Raw genomic sequence first — 11,880 nt, forward strand, 5'->3', positions numbered from 1 at the left:
GGCGCTGCTTGACACAGCCCCCTGGCTGCTTCTCGTGGCGCGGTGCGCGTGCCTGCTCCTTCGCATGTTATGCTCTCTTCAGCGCCCCGGGGTGGTAAGTGACCGCCCCAGCACGCCATGCTGCGCTCGTGTGCTGTCACACAACAACACGAGCAGTCTGAGCCAACGCTTGTCTCAACAATTGAGTAGGCACTCAAGAATGTGTGCATCGGGCGGGTTGAAGCGTCCGATGCGCCATATGCGTTCAACGTGTCGGTGTTCATGTGTCCTGCAGTTCACATTCTGACGCGCATTTAGCTGCGGTCTTCATCGATCCATGAGCCGAGTGATCCCCTGCCTAGGGTTTGTTCATTGCGTGGGCGCAGGGCGGGTGAAACACCCACTTGCACGCACCGGTTGTAAGGTGGACTGGCAACTTTCATACTCTCTCTCTCTCGCGGTATACATCACCCTAAGATCTATGGTGCACCATGACTCTGCGCCCAGCAGCAATGGTCGGTCGCCACCTTCAATGGCACAGGGCGGGTGTGCGTTGGCTCACCCACTTGTGCACTGGCTTCCTCCTCTGCTCGTCAGCCGAACAGAGTCCCCGCCCCATATGATCTTAGTGCAGGGCGGGTGGAACACCCACTTGCACCGGTGTGCGAGTTGGGGACTGGCAACTACACTTTCGGCTTCAATCAGCTCTCTCTCTAGCTCTCTCGTGTGTTTGAGGACAAGCGCCTCGGCGGTTCGGTAATGATCCTTCCGCAGGTTCACCTACGGAAACCTTGTTACGACTTTTACTTCCTCTAAATCGTCAAGTTCGGTCAACTTCGGCCGTGCCTAGCGCAACCCACGGAGGGACCGCGGAAGGAGAGCCTCCAGAGACCTCACTAAAGAATCCATCGGTAGTAGCGACGGGCGGTGTGTACAAAGGGCAGGGACGTAATCAGCGCTAGGTAATGACCAGCACTTACTAGAAATTCCAGGTTCATGAGGACCGTTGCAGTCCTCAATCCCGACTAAATGAGCATTTGGGTGATTTCCCGTTCCTCTCGGAATGGGGGCGCCGTACGGCGAGAACACGCTGCGGCTCACATTGTAGCACGCGTGCAGCCCAGAACATCTAAGGGCATCACGGACCTGTTATCGCTCAATCTCACCTTGCTAAACACAAGTTGTCCCGCTAAGCAGGGCAAACTTAGCTGACGACCCCCGCGAAGGGGCCACCGGCTGTGACGTCAGGTGCGCCCGGGGGCGCACTGCTGACAGCGTTCTAGTTAGCCTGATCGAGTCGCGTTCGTTATCGGAATTAACCAGACAAATCATTCCACGAACTAAGAACGGCCATGCACCACTACCCTTAAATTTGAGAAAGAGCTCTTAATCTGTCTTACCTCGATAAGTTCGGACCTGGTAAGTTTTCCCGTGTTGAGTCAAATTAAGCCGCAAGCTCCACTTCTTTTTTTTTTTTTGTTACAAAGTCGGTTTATTGATATAATATATATACATAATTTAAACCTTCGCGTTCCGAGAAGCTGTTTCCCCGCGAGGGATATGCTTCTCGGATTTATAGTTCTGTTTGAAATCACAGTGTAAACACATTTCTCATTCGCTTCATTTTCTTTGAATAATGTTCCCCCTTTCTGCAGATTACGCCGCGGCGTAACCAGCAACTTTCAACGTCCGGAGAACTCTGCAGCGCTTGCCGCTGCCTCCTCCGCAGATGTCATCATTTCTCCAGTGCCGTCCAGTGACTGCTGCCGCTGGGCTCGGACCTCGCGACGATACGCGCGTTGCCGCTCGTTCCGTCGTTGTCTCGCTAGTTCCGCCCTCCGTGCCACGGTGGACGGCGAAGGCGGCGTCATCGCTCTGCTGTAACGCACCAGCAGAGGAGAGCCGGGATTGCGAACCATCCGCATCCTTCGCCGCCTTTCGTTGTCCCGACGCTGCCGCTCGCGACGCCGATCCTGCAGAATCTGCGCCTCTCGCTGCGACACCGGGTGCACTGTCCGGAGCTCGTTCAAAACCAGTCGTCTGGCACGTTGCTGAGCGTTGCGTCGCTCACGCCGCCGTTCGACCAGTTCCTCGTGCGCTGTTCGGGAGTCATCAAGTGCCGCATTCCGCTCCGCCAGGCTGGACCGCTGCCAGGTCTCCCGCAGCTCCTCTGTGATGAGGCTGCAGGCTTCGCAGACGCTGCTCCAGTTTGACGGGCTCTGCAACATGTGACCCACCAGGGTCTCCGCTTCCAAAGGTTCTCCATCTGCCGCCATTAGATGTAGTGCTCGCACGCGTTCAAATCGAGGACACTCAAAGAGGACGTGACCGACCGTCTCCTCCACCGCCAGACACTGGGGGCAGTCAGGGGACGAAGTGAACTGCATGGCGCTAAGATACTCCCGGAAAAATCCGTGTCCCGAGAGCACTTGAGCCAACGCAAACGTCACTTGTCCGTGATTCCTTTCCTGCCAGGGTGCTATCTGCGGCAACACCCTATGCGTCCAGCGGATGAAACGGCTGGCCGACCGGTGATGATGGTCCTCGCCGTCGTCGTCGCCCTCCTGGTGTTCATCGTCGTCGTCGCGCTGCTCTGCTGAAGACTCTTCGGTGTTCTGCCGCTGTTGTCGCTGGGCCTGCCCTTCCGCCACCGCGTCCCATGAGCGCTGCCAGGCGCACATCGTCGCACGCCGCTCCTCCTTGCGGATGGCATCCGTAGAAGGGGCGCGATCGATGGCATGCAGCCGCTCATAAATCCTGGCGTCCTCCTCCACCAGCAAGCCGATGGGAATGAGTCCGGCCAGGATTGTTGCCACGCTGTGGCTGACGGTTCGAAATGCACAGGCCGTCCGAATCGCAGGGATCCGCTGCGATCGCTGGAGAAGCTTGGCACACGCCTGCAGGCTTGTCGCGCTGTGCCATACTGGAGCCGCATACCGGATGACCGATGACACCACACCCGCGAGCAATCGTCGTTGTGCTGGCTTGGGACCACCGTGGTTCTGCATCAGTGCAGTCACTGCTTTCGCAACACGGAGAGCCTTTTGCGACACGGCCTCGACGTGCTGTTTCCAGCTAAGGTGATCCTCCAGCGTGACGCCAAGGTAGCGGATGGTCCTCGACGACTCGACGACTGTGCCGCAGATGTCCACCGGAATACGCGGGTGTCCCTGACGAAGGCTGCTGATCATCACCATCTCAGTTTTGCCGGCGGAGAGCTTGAGTTGGTGACGCTCCATCCACTGGTTGATGACCAGGACAGCCTTTTCGGCCTCTGCAGCGGCCTCTCTGGGTGTACAGCCCGGAGCCGTCAGGACGATGTCGTCCGCGTACCCGATGATGTCGACGCCCGGCGGCAGCTCCAAGCCCAACACACCATCGTACAGCACGTTCCAGAGGGTCGGTCCCAGGATCGACCCCTGCGGCACTCCTGCGGATACGTCACGAGCAACGATGCCCCTGCTGGTCTCGTACCACAGCACGCGGCCGGTGAAGTAGCTCCGAAGGAGCCTTTGCAGCGGCTGCGGCACCAGCTTCTCCTTCAGGCATTGGCCAATCGCCGTCCAACTGGCACTGTTGAAGGCGTTGGCAACGTCCAAAGCTACCACCATGAGGCATCGTTTATCCCGACGGTTGGTTCTTCCAAAGGCCATGGCGCGTTGTCCTCGGGCCACCACCTCCTGAATGGCTTGCACTGTCGATCTCCCCCTACGGAAACCGTACTGTGCGGGGGAGAGACGGGGAGCGTTGGCCTGCTCCAAGTGCTCGTTGAGCCGATTCAGTACTATGCGCTCAAACACTTTAGCGGCAGTGTCGAGCATGCATAGGGGCCTATATGATGACGGCAGGCCCGGTGGTTTGCCCGGTTTCGCCAATAGCACCAACCGTTGGCGCTTCCACTGCGCCGGGAATTCTGCTCTGTCGATGAGGTCCTGGTATATCCGGCAGAACGTACCAGGACTCGTCCGAATGGCCACCGTCAATGCGCCATTAGGAATCCCGTCGATGCCCGGGGCCTTTCGCGGGTTCAGTGAAGCAGCGATTTCCAACAGCTCGTCCTCGGAGACGGGGCGGATGGTCGACGCCGCCGTCGGTGATGGTTCCGGCCACTCCATCGCAGGGTGTTCGGGGAACAGCTCCGCCACGATGGTGCCGAGCACTTGAGGGTCCCGCTCTGGCGGTGTTCGACTTCCCCTCAAGCGAGTCATCACGACCCTGTAGCCGGCTCCGAAGATGTTGCTCTCTGCCTCGTTGATAAGATCCTGGAAGCAGCGACGCTTGCTTGCCCGGATTTCCGCTTCGAACTGGCGCTCCACGACGCGCGCCATGTTCATTCGGCAAGCACGCTGCTCCGGATCCCTTGCCTGTTGCACTGCTTCCCTGGCTCGTTGACAGGCAGTCCTCAGCTCCGCCAGCTGAGGGTTCCACCAAAAGGCCGAGCGGTTGGCTCCCAGGCCCGGCTGCTGCCTCGGCATTGTGGCGTTACATGCCTCGCGTAGGGTCTTCATCAGCCCTTTCACATCCTTCGCCATTTCATCAAGGCGGAGATCAACCAACAGTTCAGCGAAGATGTTCGGGCTGAACTTGGTGATCATCCACCTCATGATGTTCCGTGATCGGTCTCGGTGTTCTGTTGTCGCGCTCCGTGCATGATGCTCGCGGTTGCTGTTGTTAGCTTCGCTGATGGTGAAGCAAACCGCACGATGGTCACTCAGAGTGGGCCGGCTGCTGACCGCCCAATCGCCCGGACCAGCGATGGCATGGCTGGCGAAGGATACGTCGACTATGCTCTCGCTGGCAACCCCGTTCCCTACGAAGGTGGGTGTGTCGCCGCGATTGAGCACCTTCAAGCCTAGCCGTTCGCAGGTCAGCAGCAGCTCCTCGCCCTTGGCGGACGAGCGAGGGCTGCCCCACTCTTCATGGCTGGCGTTGAAGTCTCCAGCGAGGACGATTCGCTGGTGACCCATTGCCACCATTTCAACGGCTTCCAGCACCTGGACAAAGCGCTCAACGTTGACTAGAGGCCGAATGTAGCAGCAGATGAAGAGCACGCCGTCAATGACGGCTGCTGCCACCCACGGCACTCCAGTCGCTAGCACTCTCTGAACTGGCGACCTACCTGTCGCTATAATTGCGACACTCCCAGACTCATCTGCGATCCAGTTCCCGTTGTTCGTGGGCACGCGATGCGGATCGGACAGGAGGACAACGTCCGCCCGATCCTCACGCGCATGCTGGATCGCAAGGTCTTGGGAGACGGCGCGTCGCTGGCAGTTCAGCTGCATTACACGTGTGAACGTGTAGTCTGAGCTCCTCGACAAGACCGATCACCGGTCTGGTGTGCCAATCCGCACACTCCACAGCACGCCGGAGCCTTGCAGCCCCTTGCGCGATGGCCCTCGTTACCGCAGCGGAAACAGCGATTCGATCTGTCGGTTCCTTTGCACTCAAAGGATCGGTGCCCGATCTCGTGGCACCGGAAGCACCTTTGAGCACTCCGCTTCAGTTCCTCTACTACCTTCACGGTGGAGAGGCAGAAGCCGACTCGGAGCTTCTTGCCGTCCAGCAACGTGGCTTCACTGCGCAGTACCCGTGCTCTGCACCTCTGCAGGCCGTTCGGGTACGCATGTAGCGAGATACTCTCGGGAGGGATGGCCACACCATACTGAGATTTGATCTCAGCGGCCACCTCCTCCGGCGTCGCCAGCGGATCCACGTTGTTCGCCGTGATGTACGCCATCTCGGCGATAAGGCTGGTCACTCCGCGTGACCCAATGGCCTTTGACACCTGATCGCGCATTCGAGGGCCATCTGCGCTCTGCTTCAGCCGGAGGATCAGATGATCTCTCCGGGTACGCTCCGTACGGACTACCTCAGTACGTACCTCCGCTAAGGAGGTATTCAGCCGTGCCAAGCGGAACACCTCCTCCCAGCTGGCGTCTTCCGCCGGGATTACTCTTAGAGCCGCTGGTCGACTCTCTCGACCCTTCACTGGCTTTTTCTTTCTCCATTCCTCCTGGACAGGCTTCACCCACTGTCCAGGGGGGGTTGTTTTCTTAGGTGGGAGGGTATGGCTTCCTCCCACCACCGGTGGTACCACCGCTGCTGGTGCTGGCGTCACCGCAGCCTTCTTCTTTTTCTTCTGTTTCTTTTTACTGGCCACCTCCTGCCAGTCACCCGCATCGGTCGGCGGCTGTTGAAACACTTCTGCTTGTGGCTGCTTTTCGGCCACCACAGGTTTTGGCGCCTGTGGGGTGGCCTTTGCAGCCATTGCAGCTTTCAGCTCATTGTTGTTTTTATGCAGAGCGGCAAGCTCCACTTCTGGTGGTGCCCTTCCGTCAATTCCTTTAAGTTTCAATTTTGCAACCATACTTCCCCCGGAACCCGATTTTGGTTTCCCGGAAGCGACTGAGAGCACCGAGTTAAAGGTAGCGTCTCCCAACTGCTAATTGGCATCGTTTACGGTTAGAACTAGGGCGGTATCTAATCGCCTTCGATCCTCTAACTTTCGTTCTTGATTAATGAAAGCATCCATGGCAAACGCTTTCGCTTCAGTCGGTCCTACGACGGTCTACGAATTTCACCTCTCGCGCCGTAATACCAATGCCCCCAACTACTTCTGTTAATCATTACCTCTTGGTCCGGAGACAAACCAACGAAAGACTAAGACCGAGGTCATGTTCCATTATTCCATGCAAGATTATTCTCGGCCAACGCCGACCCGGAGGGCCGGACGCCTTTGTACTAGCCTGCTGTGAGCACTCTAATTTGTTCAAGGTAAACGCGAGCACCCTGGGCACCATGAGCTGGGTCGCCGGGAGGCGGCGGATGCCACTAGCTACCCGACTGACCCGCCACGGAGTACCGCCCCAGGCACACCATTGTGAGTCGCAGCCGCGGACGCGCACACGGACGGCCCCGGGTAACCGGGTGCCCGCGGCGGTCGCGAGTCTGGACGGAGAATCAACTTCGAACGTTTTAACCGCAACAACTTTAATATACGCTAGTGGAGCTGGAATTACCGCGGCTGCTGGCACCAGACTTGCCCTCCACTGGATCCTTGCTGAAGGATTTATGCTCAACTCATTCCAATTATGGACCATCGTTAAAGAGGTCCATATTGTTATTTCTCGTCACTACCTCCCCGTGCCGGGATTGGGTAATTTACGCGCCTGCTGCCTTCCTTGGATGTGGTAGCCATTTCTCAGGCTCCCTCTCCGGAATCGAACCCTGATTCCCCGTTACCCGTCGCAACCATGGTAGTCCTCTACACTACCATCAATAGTTGATAGGGCAGACATTTGAAAGATCTGTCGTCGGTCGCAAGCGACCATACGATCGGCATCCTTATCCAGACTTCAACTCAAGCCACCCGGAGGGCGGTTGGTTTCACTAATAAGTGCACCGGTTCCTCCCCGCGCGAGGCGGGTCGGTCCCGGCATGTTGCATGTATTAGCTCTGGCTTTTCCACAGTTATCCAACTAACTGATGGGGGGATGATCTTGTGAATTATAGCTGTTATACTGAGCCTTATGCGGTTTCACTTTCAACGAAGTTCGTACTTAGACATGCATGGCTTAACCTTTGAGACAAGCGTATATCACTGGTAGGATCAACCAGAATTCTCTCACTCTCTCTCTCTCTATCCGTGTACCGGTCCCTAGGGCAAAGCCCCGGGGACCACCCGATTCAACTACGCCACCGATGGGACAACTTGATCTGGATTCTATGCCCGTAAACACCCGGTTGAAGGCACCAACGTCACCTCGTTGTGCCAACTCGCACTCTCGATGGCATGATCCGATCCGCCTCCTAGCTGCTTGCGCCCTTCTCTCCTTGGACGCAGGCACCCGGCTCCACACGTGCACCTCGTGCGGAGCTCTCGGAAGCGCGCCAGCTGACACTCTGGCGGGCCCCTTGTTTGTTCCCGACTCATCTTAGCTTCGCCTCCTCATGAACCGGCGGAACCTTTAACCGTTCCGGGTCCTATGCACTCTTCGTGTTTGGTTCATCGCTCATCTCTACATTACGCCGAGCTCAACTAGTATTGTTCGTTTCACCGTTTGATGCGAGATCGGGGTATACCCGGTACCGCGGTACTTCCCACCCAGGTTGAATGGCCGTACAACACTCAAGAAGTAACAACGTGCCGGTGCTAAGCACCGTCTCCTCAAGATCTACGAGTTCTGACACCTCTTGGCTACTTGACCCCTTTCCCGGTGGGTGCAAGTCACTCTACTCCGAGCCCTGGGACACCTTCCCAGGGTGTTTTCCATGTACCACTAGCCTCTGGTTGACCATCGGTGGAGGTACTTGATTTCACCCAAAACCACCCTAGGTCACCGTTCCGACCGCCCAGCTACCGTTAAAACGCCTCCGGACACCAGGACACACCTTCCCGGTACCAGAACCAGTCGTAGTTGCCGTCACCCAAATTTCATACAACCGTCACCCACGGGCCGAAACACCTTGCCACTACATGGGTCTAGTATTAGGTCCTAGGGTCTCTTTTCGACTACTCCCGACCTCCCTGATATCGAATCGTCAGTTTACATGAGGAGGCTAAACTTTCTATGACGACTCAGTACAACCATACCTCCCTATAATAGTGAAATGTCAAATTCTAGGGCTTTTTGGCCATGGAAAATTCTGAAGCTCGGCACGAGCAAACATGACCCATGCTTGTATCTCCGAAACTATGAGTCTGACAGTTTTGCACCCTTCTGCGGAAAGTTGTGTCTCGTTAAGCCTAAAAAGTCAGTAGAACACCACGAAACGATCCGACCACTCCTTCGACCTGTTTTTGGGTTTTGCAGTTTTCCATGGGGTATTTTGTATGGGGAAAACCGACCCATGCCCGTATCTCCGTACCTAAGCGTCTGACGGTCTTGGACCCCTTTAGGTAAAAGTTGCATACCGTCGAGCTAAACATTTCACTAGAACATCGCGAAACGATCCGACGCCTCCTTCTGGGAGTTTTTGGGGTCCGAAGGTTTTCTGGGACTTAGTCTCTGGAGCAACATTTCTGAAGCTCGGCACGAGCAACCACGCACGTGTCTTATATCTCCGTAAGTAAGTGTCTGACGGTCTTGGACGCCTTTAGCAAAAAGTTGCGCCCTATCGAATGGAACATTTCACTAGAACACCACGAAACGATCCGACCACTCCTTCGACCTGTTTTTGGGTTTTGCAGTTTTCCATGGGGTATTTTGTATGGGGAAAACCGACCCATGCCCGTATCTCCGTACCTAAGCGTGTGACGGTCTTGGACCCCTTTAGGTAAAAGTTGCATTTCGTCGAGCTGAACATTTCACTAGAACATCGCGAAACGATCCGACGACTCCTTCTGGGAGTTTTTGGGGTCGGAAGGTTTTCTGGGACTTAGTCTCTGGAGCAACATTTCTGAAGCTCGGCACGAGCAACCACGCACGTGTCTTATATCTCCGTAAGTAAGGGTCTGACGGTCTTGGACACCTTTAGCAAAAAGTTGCGCCCTATCGAATGGAACATTTCACTAGAACACCACGAAACGATCCGACCACTCCTTCGACCTGTTTTGGGGTTTTGCAGTTTTCCATGGGGTATTTTGTATGGGGAAAACCGACCCATGCCCGTATCTCCGTACCTAAGCGTCTGACGGTCTTGGACCCCTTTAGGTAAAAGTTGCATTCCGTCGAGCTGAACATTTCACTAGAACATCGCGAGACGATCCGACGACTCCTTCTGGGAGTTTTTGGGGTCGGAAGGTTTTCTGGGACTTAGTCTCTGGAGCAACATTTCTGAAGCTCGGCACGAGCAACCACGCACGTGTCTTATATCTCCGTAAGTAAGGGTCTGACGGTCTTGGACACCTTTAGCAAAAAGTTGCGCCCTATCGAATGGAACATTTCACTAGAACACCACGAAACGATCCGACCACTCCTTCGACCTGTTTTGGGGTTTTGCAGTTTTCCATGGGGTATTTTGTATGGGGAAAACCGACCCATGCCCGTATCTCCGTACCTACGCGTCTGACGGTCTTGGACCCCTTTAGGTAAAAGTTGCATTCCGTCGAGCTGAACATTTCACTAGAACATCGCGAAACGATCCGACGACTCCTTCTGGGAGTTTTTGGGGTCCGAAGGTTTTCTGGGACTTAGTCTCTGGAGCAACATTTCTGAAGCTCGGCACGAGCAACCACGCACGTGTCTTATATCTCCGTAAGTAAGTGTCTGACGGTCTTGGACACCTTTAGCAAAAAGTTGCGCTCTATCGAATGGAACATTTCACTAGAACACCACGAAACGATCCGACCACTCCTTCGACCTGTTTTGGGGTTTTGCAGTTTTCCATGGGGTATTTTGTATGGGGAAAACCGACCCATGCCCGTATCTCCGTACCTAAGCGTCTGACGGTCTTGGACCCCTTTAGGTAAAAGTTGCATTCCGTCGAGCTAAACATTTCACTAGAACATCGCGAAACGATCCGACGACTCCTTCTGGGAGTTTTTGGGGTCGGAAGGTTTTCTGGGACTTAGTCTCTGGAGCAACATTTCTGAAGCTCGGCACGAGCAACCACGCACGTGTCTTATATCTCCGTAAGTAAGGGTCTGACGGTCTTGGACACCTTTAGCAAAAAGTTGCGTCTTATCGAATGGAACATTTCACTAGAACATCACGAAACGATCTGACCACTCCTTCGACCTGTTTTGGGGTTTTGCAGTTTTCCATGGGGTATTTTGTATGGGGAAAACCGACCCATGCCCGTATCTCCGTACCTAAGCGTCTGACGGTCTTGGACCCCTTTAGGTAAAAGTTGCATTCCGTCGAGCTGAACATTTCACTAGAACATCGCGAGACGATCCGACGACTCCTTCTGGGAGTTTTTGGGGTCGGAAGGTTTTCTGGGACTTAGTCTCTGGAGCAACATTTCTGAAGCTCGGCACGAGCAACCACGCACGTGTCTTATATCTCCGTAAGTAAGGGTCTGACGGTCTTGGACACCTTTAGCAAAAAGTTGCGCCCTATCGAATGGAACATTTCACTAGAACACCACGAAACGATCCGACCACTCCTTCGACCTGTTTTGGGGTTTTGCAGTTTTCCATGGGGTATTTTGTATGGGGAAAACCGACCCATGCCCGTATCTCCGTACCTAAGCGTCTGACGGTCTTGGACCCCTTTAGGTAAAAGTTGCATTCCGTCGAGCTGAACATTTCACTAGAACATCGCGAAACGATCCGAGGCCTCCTTCTGGGAGTTTTTGGGGTCGGAAGGTTTTCTGGGACTTAGTCTCTGGAGCAACATTTCTGAAGCTCGGCACGAGCAACCACGCACGTGTCTTATATCTCCGTAAGTAAGGGTCTGACGGTCTTGGACACCTTTAGCAAAAAGTTGCGCCCTATCGAATGGAACATTTCACTAGAACACCACGAAACGATCCGACCACTCCTTCGACCTGTTTTGGGGTTTTGCAGTTTTCCATGGGGTATTTTGTATGGGGAAAACCGACCCATGCCCGTATCTCCGTACCTAAGCGTCTGACGGTCTTGGACCCCTTTAGGTAAAAGTTGCATTCCGTCGAGCTGAACATTTCACTAGAACATCGCGAAACGATCCGAGGCCTCCTTCTGGGAGTTTTTGGGGTCGGAAGGTTTTCTGGGACTTAGTCTCTGGAGCAACATTTCTGAAGCTCGGCACGAGCAACCACGCACGTGTCTTATATCTCCGTAAGTAAGGGTCTGACGGTCTTGGACACCTTTAGCAAAAAGTTGCGTATAACCATCCTCGTCAATACTCTCGAACACTGTAACTCGATCCGACCACTCCTTGGTACACTGTTGTGGGTTGCCAGTTTCGGTTGGGACTTAGTCTCTGGAGACCAAATTCTGAAGCTCGGCGTGGGTACCGACTTTTCGTGCAC

The 11,880-nt window shown here is 55.1% G+C and overlaps 1 non-coding gene across 1 annotated transcript; it reads right to left on the reverse strand.

The window, feature by feature from the left end:
- Positions 1–187: 187 nt before the first annotated feature.
- Positions 188–345, reverse strand: LOC128729377 (5.8S ribosomal RNA). Its single transcript, XR_008411089.1, has one exon. It is a non-coding gene; the product is annotated as a 5.8S ribosomal RNA (ribosomal RNA).
- Between the last annotated feature and the right edge of the window lie 11,535 nt (positions 346–11,880).

The sequence above is a fragment of the Anopheles nili genome (genome assembly GCF_943737925.1).
Source record: "Anopheles nili chromosome X unlocalized genomic scaffold, idAnoNiliSN_F5_01 X_unloc_1, whole genome shotgun sequence".
NCBI lineage: Eukaryota > Metazoa > Arthropoda > Insecta > Diptera > Culicidae > Anopheles > Anopheles nili.